The following is a 9,470-nucleotide window of genomic DNA, read 5'->3' on the forward strand; positions in this document are numbered from 1 at the left end:
TTTCTCACACACCTTCCTGCTCTTTTCAGTAGATCTGTTCACATCCTAATTGATAAAGGAAACAGAATCCAGCAGAGAGGAACTTCCTCCACTCCCCTATCAAACAGAACAAAGATTCCCACATCTGCCCACTGCTTCACCTCTCTTCACAACAGAGAGCCGTCCCTCCTGTGGCAAAGTCCAACCCCTCCACCTGCACCTTAAATCCCACCCTCTGGACCCTTTAACAAGCCTTCAGTGATGACAACCCCTTCTCCCACTTCTGTTCCACTGGACCTTCACTTGGATATTTCAATATGCCCAAACCCATTTTCAACAAAACCTAGTATATAAGAGAATGTCCTTGTTCTTTGGGAATGCCACTCAAATATTCATTGGTAGGGGGACATAATGTGTGCAACATACTCTCAAATAGTTCTGTGTGTGTGTGTGTGTGTATGAGAGAGAATGATAAAGTAAAGGGATGGGGCAAGTGTAGACAATAGACAACTGGCGAATCTGGAAAATGTTATTTGGGAGTTCTTTGTACTAGTCTTGCAATTTTTTGAAGGTATAAAATCATATCAGCATTATGATGGGAATGCAAGCTGGTACAGCTACTCTGGAAAACAGTATGGCGGTTCCTCAAAAAGTTGAAAATAGAGCTACCCTACGACCCAGGAATTGCACTACTAAGGATTTACCCCAAAGATACAAATGTAGTGATCCAAAGGGGCACCTGCACCCCAATGTTTATAGCAGCAATGTCCACAATAACCAAACTATGGAAAGAGCCCAGATATCCATCAACAGATAAATGGATAAAGAAGATGTGGTGTATATATATACAATGGAATACTACTCAGCCATCAAAAGGAATGAAATCTTACCATTTGCAACGACATGAATGGAACTAAAGGGTAGGATGCTAAGTGAAATAAGTCAATCAGAGAGAGAGAATTATCATATGATCCTACTCATATGTGGAATTTAAGAAACAAAACAGGATCATAAGGGAAGGGAGGAAAAAAAAAAAATCAGAGAGAGAGACAAACCATAAGAGACTCTCAATCATAGGAAACAAACTGAGGGCTATTGGAGGGGAGGGAGTTGGGGAATGGGGTAACTGGGTGAGGGACATTGAGAAGGGCACATGATGTAACGAGCACTGGGTGTTATATAAGACTGATGTATCACTGAACTCTACCTCCGAAACTTATAATACATTATATGTTAATTAATTGAATTTAAATAAAAAGTAAATATATACATTACTTTAAAAAAATCATATCAACATTAAAAGTTGTCAAGAAAGAAAGAAAAGTGAAAAGGAAATCTTTGACACCTGCCCTCCCCACAGCCAGTCTCCTCTCCCTTCCACAAACTTCTCAAGAGTCTAAATTTACTCACTTCCTCATCTCCACCAACTCAATCACTTCAGCATATAACTTCTGGAAACTCTGCCATCCTTTGTTTGCTTTTCAGGGAGCCAGTCTCCTGATTGCCCTCCCATCTCTTTGCCTTTGTTCCTTCCTGCCTGCTCTGTGGCTCATCTTCCAATCCCAACTGGGCTTCCTCCATGCTTAGCCCAAGGCTCTCTCTTCTTTCCTCCTCTGAGACGTTAATCACCACCTAGAAATTTCTCTCTAGCCAAATCCTCCAACCTTCACTGCTTTCCAGGCTTCAAGCATAATGGCTTTCCTTCAGGTTCTCCAATAAGCCCTACTTCCTCCTATTGCACTTGTCCTTCCCTCACCTAGATAACTCCTAAAAAATGGAAGAGGAGGGAACACGTCCCAATTTACTCTAAGTCCACGTATCAGCCTGACACCAAAACAAGACAAAGACATCACAAAAAACTAGAGACTGATATTATGAATATAGACACAAAAATCCTTGACAGAAAACAAGCAAACCAAACCCATCAAAATATAAGAAGGATTATACTCCATGACAAGTGGAACTTATTCTAGGAATTCAAAGTTGTTTTAACATCTGAAAATCAATGTAATATACTATAATAGAATAAAGGACAAAAACCACAACACACACAGACACACAGAGCATTTGATAAAGTCAAACACTCATGATCAAAATACTCAACAAACTAGAAATATAAAGGAACTTCCTCAATCTGATAAATTTTTTCAAAAAATGCATAGCTAGCATCATACTTCGTGGTAAAAGACTAAATGTTTTCCCCCTAAAATCAGGAACAAGGTAATGATGTCTGCTCTGATCACTTCCATTCAACATTATACTGGAGGTTTTAGCCGCACAATTAGGCAAGAAAATGGAGTAGAAGTCTTCCATAAAGATTTTCATAAAAGAGAGAAGTAAAACTATAGAAAATCCCAAGGAATCCTCTTTAAAAACTAGTAGAACCACTAAACAAGTTAAACAAGATTGCTGGATACAAGATCAATATAGTAAAAGTATATGCAAATGATTTTACACTAGCAATAAAGATGTGTCAAATATTGTGTAAATATTTATATACACTAGCAATAAACCATCCTAAAATTAAGAATATAATTCCATTTACAATAGCATCAAAAAGAATACAATACTTAGGAATATAATTAATAAAAATGTGTAAGGCATGTACAATGAAAACTAAAAAAAAAAAAAAAAATGTTGAAAGAGGGGTGCCTGGCTGGTTCAGCCGGTAGAGCATATGACTTTTGATCTTGTGGTTATAAATTTGAGTCTCACATTGGGTACAGAGAATACTTAAAAATAAAATCTTTAAAAAAATGTTGAAAGAAATTAAAAATCTAAACAAATGGAAAGACATCCTATATTCAGGGATTGGAAGACAATATTTTGAGATAGCAATATGGCTCAAATCGATCTACAGAGCAATGTAATTCTTAGCTGCATCTCAGTTGGCTTTTTTTTTTTTCTTTTTGCAGACATTGACAAAAGTGTTTAAAAAATTCATACAGAAATGCAAGGGACCCAGAATAGGCAAAACAATCTTGAAAAAGAACAAAGTTGGAGGATTCATACTTTTTTATTTCAAAACTTACTAAAAAGCCACAATAATCCAGACTGTGTAGCACTGGCCTAAGAATGGACATACAGATCAATGGAATAGAACTCAGAGTCCAGAAGTAAAACCTTACAGTTATGGTCAATTGATTTTCCACAGGGTGTCAAAACAATTTCACAGGAAAAGGAAAGGGCAGTCTTTTCAACACTGAGACAACTGGATATCCACATACAAAGTCACTGGCACTTTGGAAAACAGTTCGGTAGTTATTCAAAAGGTTAAACGGGGTTACTCTTTAACCTGGCAATTCCACTCCTAGGCATATGCTCAAGAGAAATAAAAATACATGTCCACACAAACGTTCACAGCAGTTTTATCCATAATAAACAATAAGTGGAAACAATCCAAATGTCCATCAACTAATGAATGGATGAATAAAATGTGGTCTATGCACACATGGAATATTTTTCAGCTTTATAAAAAAATTAAATTCTAATACATTCCACAAGGACAAACTTTGAAAATATTATACTTAGTGATAAGAAGCTAGTGTTAAAAAACAAGACAACAGATCCAAAATGATGTCACTTGTCTAAACTCCACAACCAATCAGGAATCGCCTGATCAGCACTAGTTAGGTAATCTGCCAGGTAGATCCTTGCCATCCCCTAAAGAGATGTAACGTTGCAATAACCAACCTGCTTTCTTGGCCTAGTATTACTTCCTTGTTTCTCCTCCCTTCTGCCTATAAGTCTTTCATTTTGTTCAGCTCCTCAGAACTCCTTATTAACTGCTGCATTGGATACTGCCCAATTCGAATCGCTTCTTGCGCGAATTAACTTAGAATTTTAAATATGCCTCAGTTTATCTTTTAGCCACATGTTGTATGATTCAGTTTATATCGAATTCCAAACTGGCAAATCTATAGACAGTAGGCTAGTATTAGCCTAAGACTGAAAGGTCATGGTGAATGGAGACCGCTAATGGGTACAGGGTATTTCTTTAGGGTGATGAAAATGTTCTAAAATTAGATTGTGGCGATGGCTGCACAATCCTGGGAATATATGAAAAGCCAGTGAATTTTACATTTTAAACAGGTGAATTTTATGGACTGTTAATTATATCTTTAAAAAGCTGTTTTTTAAAATAAATAATTATATAAAAATAAAAAGCTGATTTTTAAAAAAGGAGAAGAGGAACGGAAGAGCATCCGGTCACACTGTCTGCAAATTTAGGGGATTTCCCCAAAGAGGTGGCTGCGGAGGCCATGTGTTGCTGGGGAGAAGGAGGCGGTGGGACAGGGGGAAATTGGAAGTGTGCCAGGAGAAGCCGCCGTAATTTCCCAATTATGAGAGAACGATCTGATGCGTTGCCCAGACCCCCTACCTACTCCTAATTCCAGGTCACTCCTCAGTCCACGGAGACAACTGATTGAGAAAAATTGCAAAGTCCCCGTTACACTCACCGACCCGCAAGAGAAGCTCACCGAAATCCGGAAGCGGAGGCGCCATATTTGTTGTGGGAAAAGCCGGTTTGAAAGGAAGTCACTGGAGCCACCTTTGCTGAGGGCAAACAAGGGCAGTGGAATGTAGCCGCAGCCATCTTGACTGAGGGCATTCTCCCAGCCCGTGAAGTTTTGCGCACTTGACAGTTTGGGCAATTTCTAAAGGCTTATTGATAAATGCTCTTGGTGGACGCGAAAGGGAACAGGAAAAAACATTTAAATTAAAAAAATTTAAATGTCTACGTTTTAAAAAACATAAAGAGTAGAGAGAAATTATCAAAGACAATGAAAATATTTTAGTATGTTGCATGTAACTTAGCTGTACACAGCTGCTGGAATTGCAGGACCCCAGAAAGGACACTGAAGGTTATTGTCCCATTTCGGCATCTTCTTGAAAGAGTCCTTTACATTCACATCCTCCTACAGATGCCTATCTTAGGATAGAACCCCATAAATTAGGGAGTCCTTCACTTGCGATGAATATTTTAAATAATGCTAGCTGAGGTTTGGTCAACCATATGCCAAATTTGAAGGCAAATTTAAAGATAAAATCAGAAGTAAAAACATATTCAGACAAACGTAAAACAGCAACTGTAAATTTCATTTTCTCTTCCAGCGTTGGTAATCAAAGTGTATAGATTCATTTTTCACCTTTTTTGGTGTAATGAATCTCACAAAAACATTCTTCTAAAGTAACATAGAGGGGCACCTGGGTGGCTCAGATAGTTAAGCACGTGCCTTCCGCTGGGTTTGTGATCCCAGGGTCCTAGAATAGAGCCCGGCATCAGGCTCCCTGCTCAGCGGGGAGCCTGCTTCTCCCTCTCCCTCTACTGCTCCCCCTGCTTGTGTGCTCTCTCTCTCTGTCAAATAAATTTTTAAAATCTTAAAAAAAAAAAAAAATAAATAAAATAAAGTAACATAGATTGTGACAAAGCCTGGAATAATACTAAATTACTTTCCTGTTTGTTTCATAAAATGACTAACTCAAATATAATTGAATGAACTTAATTATCTGGATTATTATATAAGCATTAAAAATGATAGAAGATAGAGCAAAAGAAAATCCCAGATCATGCATTGCATTCTCAGTTTTCATGGTTTGGTTTGGTTTTGTTTTGTCTCCTTTAATCTCCATTTCTCAATCTTTGTATTTCTTGGTGTTGACATTTTTAAATGTCAGTTATTTTGTAGAATGTCCTTCAGTTGGAGTTTGTCTGATGCTTCTACCTGGTTTTCAATGGCATTGAACACTGTTGATCACTCCCTCCCCCTGGAAAACTCTTGTCCTTAGGTTTCCCTGATACTACCTTCTTCTGATTTTTCTTTCTTCTCTCAAAAAATCCATCTAAATCTCCTTTACGAGCGTTTCTTTCTCTTCATTGTGGGCCTTTCTCAGGAGTCTGTCTTGAACCTTCTCTTCTCCCATTTATGCAGATGATTCCCAAACCGCTAAGCTTAGTCTCCTGTGAGTCAAATCAACGCACCCTCCAGCCACCTTTAACTCAACCTTCCCCCACCTCTCAATCAAACTACTCCTACCCCAGTGTCTCCTGTCTCAGTTGAGCTGGACTATTCAGTTGCCAAAGCCAGAAACTTTTTCTACCCCTTTGTCCGCTTGTCCTGTACCCATCCATAATCAAATCCTCTCCTGCTGATTCTTTCTCTTTAAGATCTCTTGACTATTTCTTCATTCTCTCCATCCTCACAGCAACTTTCTGGGTACAGCTAACCATTAGCTGCCACCTGGGTGACAACAGCTTCCAACTCTCTGGCAGCCAGTTGTTTTTTTGTTTTGTTTTGTTTTGTTTTTTAATGAAGATTGAATATACCCCTTCCTGACCCTCAGGCTAAATCTCAAACTTCTTAACTAGACTTAGAGGACGCCTATGCCTTATTTCTCATCACTGTCCCCAACCCTCCACCATTATTTTCTTTTCCTTAAACACACCATGCTTGCCCTCTTTCGCCTCTGAGCTTTTTACCTATACGATTCCCTTCCTTAGGGACACTCTTCTTTGGTCTTTCTCATCCTTCAGATGTCAGCTTTAAGGAATTCTTCCAGGAAACCTCTGACTTTTCAAATTCGAGGTAGTTGTCCTTCCAGGAATCCCCGTGTTCCTCCATTTACCCTGATTAGCTTCCTTTGCCCTTTGTGTTCCTCCCACTAACTGTAACTCCTTTGAGGACGAGGACCATGTCTATCTCATACTTACTTGTAGTCCAGAACCCAGCCCATTGACTCACACACAAAAGTAAGTGCTCAGAAAGCGTTTAAAAAAAATTTTTTTTTAGTTTTTAAAAGGTTTATTTAATTATGTAATCTCTACTCCCAATGTGGAGTTTGTACTCAAAACCCCGAGATCAGCAGTTGCATGCTCTTCCGACAGAGCCAGCATTTTTATATGCATGAATGGATAAGTCTCTTCCCAGTGTCCCCCATCCCCCACTGCCATCCAACTCAACCCATCCAAGAAGTCTCAAAAACACAACTTCTTTGGGCCCCTGTGTGGCTCAGTCGGTTAAGCGGCTGGCTCTTGATTTCAGCTCAGGTCATGATCTCAGGGTCATGGGATTGAGCTGGGTATAGGGCTCTGTGTTGCAGGGGGGGGGGGGTTGGGGGTGTGGGAGTCTGCTTGAGAGTCTCTTTCCCTCTCCCTCTGACCCTCTTCCTGCTTGGCCTCACATGTGTTCTCTATCTCAAATAAATAAATAAATAAAATCTTTAAAAAAAAACAACAAAACTTCTTCCTGACCTGTTAATCAGTGAAACAAACCTTGAAACCCTTTGTCATTGTCACCCTTTCCTTGAAAAACAAGTTTGTTTGCTTATAAACTACTTATGTACTCTCCTGTGGCCTTTCCATGAGAGGTTTTATCTTTCTCATGGACTTCCTGGAGCAAATTTCTGAAGTCTCATGTGACTTTTCTTTGCCACATAGCATGCCTCTGACCATCCTTTCTTACCACTTTCAATTGGTTAGTGCACAAGAGATGAAAACTAATTGAAGTCATCATCAAAACAAAATAGGGACTTTAAATCTAGAAACAGCAAAATAGAGATTTTATTGCATTCCAAAAGTAAGGTATAAACTACTTTTGTTCCCCTGCTGTTCTGCCATTGATTATACAATGGCTGTAAAAATGGGGCCATGTCACAATCTTATGAAACCTTTATAGCTCATGGTTGATTTTTCTGCCATCCGCTAGGCTAGCTGCTGCCAAATCTCTTTCAGCAGAAAGAAGTCACTTTAGGTGAAAGACCAAAATAGGACTTTCAAAGTGGGATGATGTTGTTTGCAGTTACTTTATCTGTCTTTGTCATTCTGAACCTTGATCTAATTAATTACTCACCCATCTGGGGATTTAGCTTTAAAAAAAAAGAAAGAAAACCTTACAAAAGTTCAAGGGTTAAGTAACTGATGAGTCTCAAGGCATCTTATTGCTTTTCATTCATACAATATTAAAAAACCATAATTAGGCAATAAGTTGGTAACCAAGAAAAAAAAATATCAGACAGACTGTAAGGTCCCAGACTAGACTGGAAGATCCACGAAAGTGAGGGTGTGGGTTTTATTTGCCAGTGGATACCCAGCACTTGGACAGTGTATATTTATAATGAACATAAGCTTGGACCTTAATTTCTAAGGTCAGTACTAGCACAATGGTAAAGACTTTAAAAATATTGCTGGAGGGGCGCCTGGGTGGCTCAGTTGGTTAAGCGACTGCCTTCGGCTCAGGTCATGATCCTGGAGTCCCTGGATCGAGTCCTGCATCGGGCTCCCTGCTCGGCAGGGAGCCTGCTTCTCCCTCTGACCCTCCCCCCTCTCATGTGCTCTCTGTCTCTCTCATTCTCTCTGTCTCAAATAAATAAATAAAATCTTTAAAAAAAAAAATATTGCTGGATGGACATTCCATGACGCTAGGACAAAGCATCCATTTCCTGGCACCCCACACCAGTGAGGGCTTAACAAGTGACATATAACTTCATGATAGGGACAGACACATCTGAGCTATAATCAGAGCCACTCTGGACTATGCACACTCAGAGGTGAAGAAACATGTGCCCTTAGCTTAGAGTCAGGAGGCTGGGCTTCAACCTTAGCTCTCTCATTAACCAATTATGTGGTTGTAGTCACTTACTCTCTGTGAGCCTTAATTTTCTTATCTGTACAAAGGCAACAATAAATGCCTTCCAGGACTACTTAAAAAAAAACAAAAACAAAAAACTGCTTGATGGAGTAATTGACAGACTGATGGCCAGCAATTCTAAATTCACTTTCCTCCCAAATTAATGATTTGAAGAATGCCAGGTATAACGAAAGTATTACGTCAGCCGAAAACAAATGCAGCTTGTAGAGGCTATAGATTTAAAAATTGATGATGCTTATGAATACTAAAGAAATAATTTGATTCTTTTTTTTTAAGGATGTATTTATTTATTTGAGAGAGAGCACATGGGGGGAAGGACAGAGGGAGAGGGACAGAGAGAATCCTCAAGCAGACTCCCCGCTGAGCACAGAGCCTGATGTGGGGCTTGATCCCAAGACCCTGAGATCACGACCTGAGCTGAAATCAAGAGTCAGACACTCAGCCAACTCAACCACCCAGGTGCCCCAAAATGATTTGATTCTTATACATTTATTGGGATGTGATGTCTGAGGTCTTAGTAGTTACTGCAAAGCTTAGAAACCATCAGATACAATATGGTGATGAAGATTTTTGTGTGTTTATGTTCTGTCCACCTCCAAGAATTATTGAAGGAAGTGAATGAGCATTTTACTTGGGGACTTTAAACAATATGTAACATGCCATTTATGATGGCTGCATAATAAATTACCCCAAAACTTTGAGGTTTCAAATAACAATTGTCATTTATTATCTCTTATGGCTGTGCTTCAGCTATTGTTTTAGCTAGATGGTTCTGGCTCAGCGTCTCTCATGAGGACACAGGCTGATGGCAGGTAAGGCTGCAATCTTCTGAAGGCTTAACTG

General features: G+C 39.3%; 1 protein-coding gene across 1 annotated transcript in view; it reads right to left on the reverse strand.

The window, feature by feature from the left end:
• SHLD1 (shieldin complex subunit 1) overlaps positions 1 to 4,486 on the reverse strand; it is an 81,401-nt gene extending 76,915 nt beyond the window's left edge. Inside the window, exon 1 of the mRNA XM_021689188.1 lies at positions 4,461 to 4,486. The gene's annotated coding sequence lies outside the window, so the exon portion shown is untranslated. The remainder of the gene's footprint in view (positions 1 to 4,460) is intronic.
• Between the last annotated feature and the right edge of the window lie 4,984 nt (positions 4,487 to 9,470).

This window comes from Neomonachus schauinslandi, chromosome 10, assembly GCF_002201575.2.
Source record: "Neomonachus schauinslandi chromosome 10, ASM220157v2, whole genome shotgun sequence".
NCBI classification, from domain to species: domain Eukaryota; kingdom Metazoa; phylum Chordata; class Mammalia; order Carnivora; family Phocidae; genus Neomonachus; species Neomonachus schauinslandi.